The sequence below is a fragment of the Chelonoidis abingdonii genome, chromosome 24 (assembly GCF_003597395.2).
Source record: "Chelonoidis abingdonii isolate Lonesome George chromosome 24, CheloAbing_2.0, whole genome shotgun sequence".
In the NCBI taxonomy this organism is placed as follows: Eukaryota; Metazoa; Chordata; order Testudines; family Testudinidae; genus Chelonoidis; species Chelonoidis abingdonii.
The window spans coordinates 6237266-6247783 of record NC_133792.1 but is presented as its reverse complement, the minus strand read 5'-3'; the positions used below and the strand labels follow the sequence as shown (position 1 = coordinate 6247783).

At 52.3% G+C, this 10518-nt stretch overlaps 1 long non-coding RNA gene across 2 annotated transcripts in view; it reads left to right on the top strand.

The window, feature by feature from the left end:
* The window catches only part of LOC116823546 (uncharacterized), a 32201-nt gene extending 22069 nt beyond the window's left edge, over positions 1-10132 (top strand). The window contains exons 3-5 of one of the 2 annotated variants that reach the window (XR_012654812.1): positions 9388-9523; positions 9780-9874; positions 10041-10132. This is a non-coding gene — a long non-coding RNA (uncharacterized LOC116823546). Of the gene's footprint in view, positions 1-9387; positions 9524-9676; positions 9875-10040 lie in introns of both variants that reach the window. The other variant, XR_004373445.2, reaches the window with a different exon arrangement.
* The last annotated feature ends 386 nt before the right edge of the window (positions 10133-10518 follow it).

Sequence of the window (10518 nt, the reverse complement as noted above, 5' to 3'; positions counted from 1 at the left end):
GGGAAAGGAGATGAATTCACCTCCATGAGCAGGAGGGAGCCAGCTTGTCCCCGGAGCAGCTCCAGCCCAACTCTTTAGCCTGGCTAATTAATGACAAGCATTGGCTCATCCCGGACTTCTGTTCTTAGGACATGGTGCTATCGCTCTTGGGAAGGGCAGGGGAGTCCCACAAGTGTTCTCTGCCAATCTCTCCTGTCCCACAGGGCCACACCCAGTTCCCAGTGGCCTAGTGCCTGTGTCCCCCGAGCCACCACCCAGAGTTGCTCCCATCACTGGCAGCCTGGGAGGCCAAGGACTGATGGGTGATGGCGACTGACCAGGCAGAGCTGAGGCACATGGATGTAGGAAACTTTTCCTGCTGTCAGCAAGGCTGGACCCAGTCTGGAGAGAACGGGAGGATTCAGTCAGCAGGAGCTGCCGATCCGCCCCATTCACCAGGGCTGCCAATCTGCGGCTTCAGTATTAGTGGCTGGAGTGACTTGGGGAAAGGTCTCAACCTCCCCACATTCCACTTCACTGCTGCCAGAATCCCTCCTGCCCCCCTGCTAGAGCCCCCTCTCTGCCCATCCTGGGTGGGTGTGGAGGATAGGGGTCTGAGAACTTGAGCTGTGGATTGGAGGTGGAACAGCTGTGAGGGGCACTGAGGGGGAGGTGGCAGGAGCTCCCCCTACAAGGAGGGGGCTTAGTGCTGAGGGTCACTAGAAAGTACAACAAGACTCCATCCTGGGGGTCAGGAGGGTGAATGCATCCCTCAGAGGTGGGCAGGGGCTGGGTGGAAATGCTGCTGGTTCCAGGGGCCTTTAATCCCCCCTGGTTCCTTGGGGGTGTCTGAGTATCTGACAAGGTCTTGTTCCCTTGCAGCAGGAGGACGTCACGGCTAATGTGACGCGCCAGCTCCTCATCATCCGGCACCTGTGCCTGGTGCCCGAAGCACTGCAGGGCCTGTGCCTCTGAGGCCACCAGCAACTCCTGCTCCCTGCTGCAGGTACTGCTCTGGCTCCCTGTAAATGGGGAGCTAGCGGAAGGGGAAGTGGAGCCCCCTGGCACTCACAGAAACTCTCTCCCCTCTCTGTGGAGCAGGGTCCTTTCCTCTGCCCCCAAATTCCTTCATCTGGGGCAGGAGCTCTTTCCCTCACACCCATTTCCCTCCCCCCATTCCTTGGTCTACCCCTATCCCGTTCCCCCTGCGCCCAGGCAGAGCTCTCCCTGCCCCATGTGGTGCAGAAGGGCTGTTGTGTCAGGGCCCCACCCCTAGGCCCACTGAAACACAGAAAGCTTTTGAGGAGGTCGGGGTGGGACAGAGGCTCAGGGCTAGCTTCACCTCCTGCCCTTTATTCTCCCCATGGCTCTTCTATGGGTTCTCTGGGTATGAAAGGAATAGGAGCCTCATTCCCAGCTGTTTTCCAGGCCCTGGAATCTGGCACAGCCTCCCAGATGGGCACAGCCTGCAGCTGAGGTGTCAGAGAGGCTTAGATGGAAGACCCCTCTTTCATGGAGGTAAAAGCCATTTTCTCCTTGGGCCATGTAGTCTCTTAGAGGAGAAATGGGATCCCCGATGCATAGCCTGCCTGGGAGCTTCTCCTGTCCCTGGCTCCCAGCTCTGGGACAGAGATACCTCCATCATGGTGCCACCCTCGTTTTGTTCCTAAGAACATGAGCTCCCAGTCTGAACAGGGCTAAAGCCATCATTAGACGTATGGGCAGAGCTGTGAGTAGGAAAGGGAGGTGACACAGCAGCAGTGAGACAGCTATTGGAATACTGCCTCCAGTGTTGGTGTCCTCCTTTGAAAAAGATGTTGAGAAAGAGTCACCAAATATTCTGAGGGCTGGAGAAAACTGCCGTCTAGTGAGCTATTGAAAGAGCTCAACCTGTTTAACTTATCAAAAGAAGATGGAAAGGTGACTTCACTGAAGTGTTGAAGTGCCTTAATGGAGAGAAAATATTGGGTATTAAAGGGTTCTTTAATCTATCAGAGAAAGGTATAACAAGACCCATAAGAACATAAGAATGGCCATGTCAGGTGCCCCAGAGGGAGTGAACCTAACAGGCAATGATCAAGTGATCTCTCTCCTGCCATCCATCCCCACCCTCTGACAAACAGAAACTAGGGACACCATTCCTTACCCATCCTGGCTAATAGCCATTAATGGACTTAACCTCCATGAATTTTTCCAGTTCTCTTTTAAACCCTGTTATAGTCCCAGCCTTCACAACCTCCTCAGGCAAGTAGTTCCACAAGTTGACTGTGCGCTGTGTGAAGAACTTCCTTTTATTTGTTTGAAACCTGCTGCCTGTTAATTTCATTTGGTGGCCCCTAGTTCTTGTTTTATGGAAACAAGTAAATAACTTTTCCTTATTCACTTTCACCACATGACTCATGATTTCATATATCTCTATCATATCCCCCCTTAGTCTCCTCTTTTTCCAGCTGAAAAGTCCTATCCTCTTTAATCTCTCCTCATATGGGACCTGTTCCAACCCCTAATCGCTTTAGCTGCCCTTCTCTGAACTTTTTCTAATGCTAGTATATCTTTTTTGGGATGAGGAGACCACATCTGTACGCAGCATTCAAGATGTGGGCGTACCATAGATTTATATAAAGTCAATAATATGTTTTCCTTCTTATTCTCTATCCCCTTTTTAATGATTCCTAACATCCTTTTTGCTTTTTTGACTGCCACTGYACACTGAATAGATGTCTTCAGAGAAGTATCCACGATGACTCCAAGGTCTTTTTCCTGATTAGTTATAGCTAAATTAGCGCCCATCATATTGTATGTATAGTTGGGGTTATTTTTCCCAATGTGCATTACTTTACATTTATCCACATTAAATTTAATTTGCCATTTTGTTGTCCAATCACTTAGTTTTGTGAGATCCTTTTGAAGTTCTTCACAGTCTGCTTTGGTCTTAACTATCTTGAGCAGTTTAGTATCATCTGTAAAGTTTGCCACCTCACTTTTTACCCCTTTCTCCAGATCATTTATGAATAAGTTGAATAGGATTGGTCCTAGGACAGACCTTGAGGGAACACCACTATTTACCCCTCTTCATTCTGAAAATTTACCATTTATTCCTACCCTTTGTTCCCTGTCTTTTAACCTGTTCTCAATCCCTGAAAGGACCTTCCCTTTTATCCCATGACAACTTAATTTACATAAGAGCCTTTGGTGAGGGACCTTGTCAAACGCTTCCTGGAAATCTAAGTACACTATGTCCACTGGATCCCCCTTGTCCACATGTTTGTTGACCCCTTCAAAGCACTCTAATAGATTAGTAAGACATTATTTCCCTTTACAGAAACCATGCTGACTTTTGCCCAACAATTTGTGTTCTTCTTTGTGTCTGACAATTCTATTTTTTCAGATTGTTTCAACTAATTTACCTGGTACTGACATTAGACTTACTGGTCAGTAAGTGCTGGGATCACTTCTAGAGCCCTTTTTAAATATTTGCATTACATGAGCTATCTTCCAATCATTGGGTACAGAATCTGATTTAAAGGACAGGTTACAAACCATAATTAGTAATTTCACAATTTCACATTTGAGTTCTTTCAGAACTTTTGGGTGAATGCCATCTGGTCCCGGTGACTTGTTACTGTTAAATTAATCAATTAATTCCAAAACCACCTCTAGTGATATCTCAATCTGTGACAATTCCTCAGATTTATCATGTACAAAAGCCGGCTCAGGTTTGGGAATGGCTGGAAGGTGAAAAGAAACAAATTTGTATGACAAATAAGGCACAAATATTCAACAGCGAGGATGATTGAGCACAGGAACAAGCTACCAAGGAAAGTGGTGGATTCTCCATCTCTTGATGTTATTTAATAAAGACTAGATGCCTTTCTGGAATGTTTTCCCCAAAAGTAGCTATTGTGGTATAGGGGAGGCTTGTGATATGCAGGGGGTCAGATTAGATGCTCTAACAGTCTCTTGTGGCCATAATGTCTACTCATTTTTGAAAAACAGAGTGTAGCATTGGAAGCAGCATCTGATGTTTTACTGTCTAGCCAGCTTGCTTCCCAGAATGAACACTCCTTGAGCGGGATGATCCACAGGGAGTAGTTCAAACCTCCAAAGTGTCTGGCCTGCAGCAGGACATTAGCACTGCAGGGCTGGGGGGTGTGTGTCGGTGACATCACAAAGGCCTTTTTCAGGACCTCAGCGTATTGGTCAAAGATGGTGGGGAGGTGGTGACCTCACAGAGAGATGCTGACCTCAGCCAGGCAGGACAGGGGCACAGGGCCAGAAAGACCTCAGAGAGCCCTGTGGCTTTGCTTCAGCAAGTCTCCTTCTGGAGGTCTCTCTTTGAGGACTGAGAGAGTATTAGGGTTCACATATGTGAATGTGAGGAGTTTTCTCCTTTCTTTTTCCTGATTTTACTAGAAAACAGACATCCCTGTTTAGCAGGTAAGAGCCATTGACTGGCTGTGTGACACAAGACAAATCAATTCTCCTTTCTCAGCCTTAGCTTCTCCCTCTTTCAAGTAGGGATAACGATCCGCTCCTACCTACCTCACGATGGGTGGAGGATGGGGATCTATTGGAGAGTGTCACTAGAAGCAGTGTATAAGACGAAGTGTCCTATTATGTTTATTCAGAGCAGATTATGAAATAATAGAATAGCTGAAATAGTCTATTTTGTTTGTATTGTATGATTTTGCAATTGTTCAGAGCAGGAACTACTTAGCTCATACTGAAGCATCTTATCTAATTTTCGAGATCTAAGCGTCTCCTCTTTGTGTGCGACGAGACAATTTAACACACTGTGACAAACAGAAGACACTTTTGTTTTGCAACAACATACCCCCACTTCTGGGAGGTTTGCTGTCTGTTAGAACAGAAGTCAGGACTGGTGGCTTCTCCTTCTGGCTCTGCCACCGCCTTGCAGTGTAGGCCCTTGGGTAGGTCAATTCCCTTCTCTGTACCTCAGGCTCCTCCCCATCTGTACAATGGGAACAGGGACAATTCTTGAGTTCTGGGCAGTTGTGAGCCTGGGTGAGATAAGGGGCGTTAAAGCCCTTTGTGAAGGAGAAAGGGGATTTTCACGATGTTGAGCACCAAGGAATTCTAAACTTTGCAAAAATGTCTAGTCTGTGGAAATCAGAAATGGTCGGGGCCAAATTTTAACAATTGTCTTTTTTAAAGCCCATTCAGGAATGCAAGTCCCACTTGGATTTGCAAACAACCCCCAGGAGCTCCTCGCTCTCAGACTGGGGAGGGATTTGTCCAGAGCCATCTCCAGTGTTTGGCAAGGTCCCAGCAATGGGGCTCCCAGGCCTTCCTTTGTGGGAGGCTATTCCCCAGGCTGAGATTCTCTGATCTGGGCCACACCCTGTGAGCTGCTGAGCATGGAAATCAATGGGAAAAGCCCTGGGCTTGCTATGCCTAGGGACTTTGAAGTGGGGAATGGTTTCCCAGGAGAAGTCCGGACTCCTGGGTTCTGTTCCTTCTCTAGCTTGGGGGTACAGGAGGGAGGGGGAGTGTGGCCTGGGATGGCAGGAGGGAGCTGCTTGTCCAAAGTGACTGAAGGTCTTAGTGATTGAACCCAGTGCTCAAAAAAGAGCAGACTCCCCGGGCATTGCAGCCCCAGGGATGATGAGGGGGAATATGGAGTGGGAGCACATCATGCAATGAACTCCAGCCAGTGTGTGTAGTCTGCACTCCCTGCACCACTGTGAGGGGAGGTGGGACTGCTGTGGCCGGGGCAGGAATGGGGAGGGACCAAACAGGCTGGTTAGTGAGAGGCTGCCTTGACTCCAGACTCACGCCCGCTCCCCGCTTGGTTCCAGGATAGCCAGGTTCCTGAGCATGTTCAGTAAGAAGGCTCTGTAGGTGGTCCCAGAGCCTGAGGGAAGCAGTTGCCATCTTCCCCAGGAGCAGAGCAGCCCCTCCAGAAGGAGCTCCCAGCCAGACCAGGAGGTGGAAGCACCCAGCCTTCCGGCGGAGAAAACTCGCTCCCGGTGCAGGCGCTGAGGTGGGAGAGGCCAGGCTGAAATGGAGCTGCCCCAGGATGCGGCTGGGCAGGCAGGACACAGCGCAGGAGGGGAGCCGGGCAGGGTGGCTCTTGGACTTGTTGTGTGGGAAGCACCGGCCCCAGGCCTTATTCCCAGCAGGAGGCATTGCCCTGCCTGGTCAGTGAGGACCTTCCAGCCTCCCCAGGGCAGGAGGTGGAGGATCCGTGTCCCAGCGCCAGCAGCTTGGCCCACTCGCCATGGGACAGCAGCAGCGCCTGGGACTCGAGTACCAGTGAGGCCGACGGGCACGGCTGGTTTGTTCCAGGTGAGGAGCCAGGCTGGGCTCAGGGAGGGGTGGGAAGGGGGCTGTGAACACCGGGGCCCAGGCACTCGACCAGTGCTATGGGGGCGGGTCCTGAGCCCAGGGGTCTGGCTTGAGCCACGTGAGCCCCACTGACACTAAATGCTGCCACTTTGGTCCTTGGTGCTTCAGTTCTCGGGGAAGCAGGGGTGAGGCTCCTCCCAGAGAGGCCAGGACATTGTGGAGGGGTCTCTTTGCTATGGACTCCTGAAGGAGTTGAGGGCTGAAATCATCAGTGAGAGGGGGGAGCGTGGGGCCCGGTCTGCCCTGAGTCCGGCAGTGGGAAGGGGACACATTGCCCCACTATGCCCCTGTCCTTTCCCTGCAGCAAGCGTTACCCTGTCCCCTTCTCTCCCTCATGCAGGGACCCCCAGGGACTCAGAGGACGAGGAGGAGGAATGGGTGGGTTTGGCCACAGAGGAGGCTGCTCTCAATAACCTCTGAGAGCAGCTCCAAGGCCGAGAAAAGATACAAACGTTTCCCAGCTGTGCTGGAACCGAGATTGTCCTGCCCCCTTCCCAGCACCCTGACCCCCTGCAGAGGGTCTTGTCCCTGATGATCCATGAGCCCTAATGGGGACCTTTCTCCTCCATGATCTGGGACCCCAGAAGTGGGGGAGTTTGTCACACACCAGTCAGGTCTCCTCCCCACATAGGGACTGTCTCAATTCCTGGCCCTGCTTGTATCAGAGTCGTGGGTGATTTGGACAATGGGTGAGTCCCCACTTTCCCCCACTGAGGCCTGAGGCCTGCAGCTAGTGTGGATGGGGCAGGGAGGTCCCTGGCTAACTGGCTCTCTCTCCGCATACTTCACTCCTGGTGGATGCAGGATGAGGCCCAGCAACTTGTGTTTCTGCATGCCATCCACCCCACGTGTCTTGCTGCACAGCAGAGAGGGCAGGACACACTGGAGCCGTACAGCTGCAAGGCGGGTGTGGTGGAGAGGATTGTGGTGAGCAAGACACGGCACCCAGAAGCTGGAGGGAGGACAGAGACATGGGAGGGGCGGGGATCTCCCTGGGCCAATGAATGGGGGACGGCTGGTGCTGGAGGGGCAACTGAGGGTAGGGATTGCCGGGGCTGAAGACTGGGGAGAAGAGATGGGAGAAATTCAGAGATTGGTCAGGCCCAGGGCTGGGAGTCACTGCCCTTCCCACTTCCAGGTCACCTCCCAAGGGTGGCTCCTCTGGCAGAGGTGGAGGGAAGGTTCACTCTCTCCTGGCTGCACTTTTCTTTTCACTGTAGTAACATTGGAATGGCTTTGGGGAGAGGCTCCCTCCTAGGATGAGATACAGAAGGGGCAGCGGGGTCCGAGGAACAGTCATTATTCCTGCCCTGCCACTGTCTCTCTGGGAAACCTTGGCCTTCTCATTCCCTGGCTCAGTGCCTCAGTTTCCATTCTTGCCAGCCTGTGCCTATTTCCCTGCAGTTTCACGTGCGTGTTGGTGCCAGTCCCATCCCCGCACTGCACAGTCTAATACCGGCTCCTGTCTCTTGCCAGCACCATGACACCTGTCCTGGAGCCAGAGCTGGAGACCCACCTCCTCCGAGCTGCCCTGCACGCCATCGTCACCATGCACATGGAGAAGGACACCACCCAAGTCCAGGTAGATCATGCTAAAGTCATGGATTGAAGAGCCAGCTGTCATCCTGCCATGAATCCTTGCTAATTGCCTGCAGTGGGATGTGAATGAGAGAGGCCAGGATATGTGTTTGGGGGCCTCACCAGTGCTTCCCAGAGACCCCTCCTCTCGTCCTGTGGCAGGTGTAGCCCCCGTTTCCCTAAATCTGTCCCATGGCTCTCCCTTGCTTTCAGGATCTGCATAGGCTCTTGCAAGACCTACTTGACGCCATGCTGAGGAACCTGCTGGCAGAGTCCCCAGACACTGGCCGGCTCCACTACATCTTGGAGGTGAGTCCGATGAGAGGGGTGGGGGCAATTTTTCCTTCACTCTTAGATCCGTTTTCCAGTCTGTCCTCCCAGCCAGGCCCCCGGTGGGCCGTCCTTGGTCAGGGTAGTCAGTGCAGTGCGGTGTCAGGCCCTTCCTCCTTGAAGGACAGAGGAAGGAGCTGGGACTTGAAGCCAGAGCTGTTCCAGGTTCTGTTGAGCACTAACCACGGGGCTCTGGCTGGCTTGGGGAGTGAGAGTCTGAACCCCTCCTGAGAGATCCAGAACATGGTCCTCAGAGTGGAGTCACAGGCTCGTTCCTAGAGAAACAGGAGGACCCCAGAGAATCAGCCCTTCGCTCCGACGGGCCCTGAAATTTCTCAGGGGATTGTTCGGGAATCAGGAGTGCAGGGAGGATGAGACCAGCCTCAACACAGAACGTTGTTCCAATCTAGAGAGAGAATGACAAGTTGTGACCTGCAGGATTCAAGAATTGTCCTGTGGGCAACAATCCCCTTCTAAAGCTCTGCAATCAGTGAATCAGATATTCCACCAAATGCACAATGTCTCAGCCCCCTGGGGATGGGTGGGGGCTGTCTCATTTCCACAATAGGTGCACCTGCCCATTGATCCTGATCTGCCTCCCTTCCCCACAGCACATTAACCACTGGATCGTGTCCAGGGTGTCGGAAGAGAGAGCCAGGGTCATTAGGAGCAGCATGGCCCTGCTCAGATCCACCGTCACCTTCTCTGAGTTTGACGTAAGTGACCTCTGACCCCAGCTTCCTGACTCCACGCGTATGTGGGCTGGCTCCAATGGGCTGTAGGATCTGCTGCTGCAGGGGCTGTGGGTTAGGAGTGTTCCTCTTAGGGTGGCAGAGTGAGAGCAGAGAATGAGCCTGGCTTCTTCTTGTCCTAGTTAAGTGGTGACTCTGACCTTTTAAGGGGACCGTGCTCCAGGTTCATGCCTGTCATCCTGGAGCAGCTGGGGAAGCAAGTCCTCATGGAGGGCCCTGCCCAAATCCCTGTGCTCCAGCCTCCGTTTGGGGCAGAGGAAATTAAGGGTCTGGCTCTAGCTCCCATCATCTATCATCTCTTGTAAAGGGGCTGTGGGGAACTACTGGGAGCTGACAGGAAAATGCTGATGGAGTCCCTTCTCCCTCTCCCATCCATTAGAACTGAGCGGAATTCCCCAGGATGGGTCACCACATGGCAGAGCTGGCTCTGTTCCTCAGTGACCCAGCGAAGGATGTCAGCCAGCAGGCCAGGGAAGGGGTTTCCTGGCTCTACCAGCTGCTGCTGCACCAGAGGGGTAAGGAACCCAGCTGGGAAATGGCACCCATGGGAAGAGTGAGACTGGGACCCCAGTCAATTTCTCTCAGACCAAGCCTGACTGGAGGACGAGTCTCTCTCTCTCTATCTCTTTCTGTGTTCTGCACCACACCCTGCCATTGTGTTGGGCCAGGCACACAGCGAGGACTCTGCCCCCTGTGTATCCACCAATGGGATTGGAAGGACACAAGCACTGCAACCAGAAGGACAAATGTGTGTGTATGTCTCTTTCCCAGGCCTGACCATCCATGAGGCTGAAGACCTGTGGGTCTGGGACTGGCACCAGGACAGCAGGCTCCTGGGCTATACGAACATAGGCACGGTGCGGGAGGTGAGGACACTCTGCCAGGGCATGAGACAGTTCAGGGAGTAGGGGTGGCTGGGTCCCCTGCAGTGGCTGCGTCCTGGGGCCACTAGATGGAGATGCTGTTCTAGCCCTAGGATTTGGAACTTGGCTCTGGGCAATCTGCTTATGCCTTGTATCCTGTTGTTTTTAGGTTTTTGGACCCCTGTGGCTTTGCTTCAGCAAGTCTCCTTCTCGAGGTCTCTCTTGGAGGACTGAGAGAGTATTAGGGTTCACATACGTGAGCATGAGGAGAACCTCTTTCGAGTTGTCTCCTTTTTCCTGATTTTACTAGAAAACAGACATCCCCGTTTAGCAGGTAAGAGCCTCCGAGAGGTTTGGAACCTGTTCAGTCTGATGCATCTGGCGCCAGCTGAATTCTAGGCATAGAAAACACTAGCTTAAGATGGCTGAATTTTATTCCCCACCTGGGATTTTGTCCCTTAGAATTACTGGGGACATTAAGATTTGTCCTTTTTGTTTTACTTTTTTCCTCCATCTCTCCCTCACTCTCTCCTTTCTCTTCATCTCTTACTTTTGTCCTTTCCCCGTTCCACTCCTACCACCATGAGGGGTGTGTGTGTGTGTGTGTGTGTTTGTTGTGGGAGGTGCTCTGCAGCTCTCATTGTGGG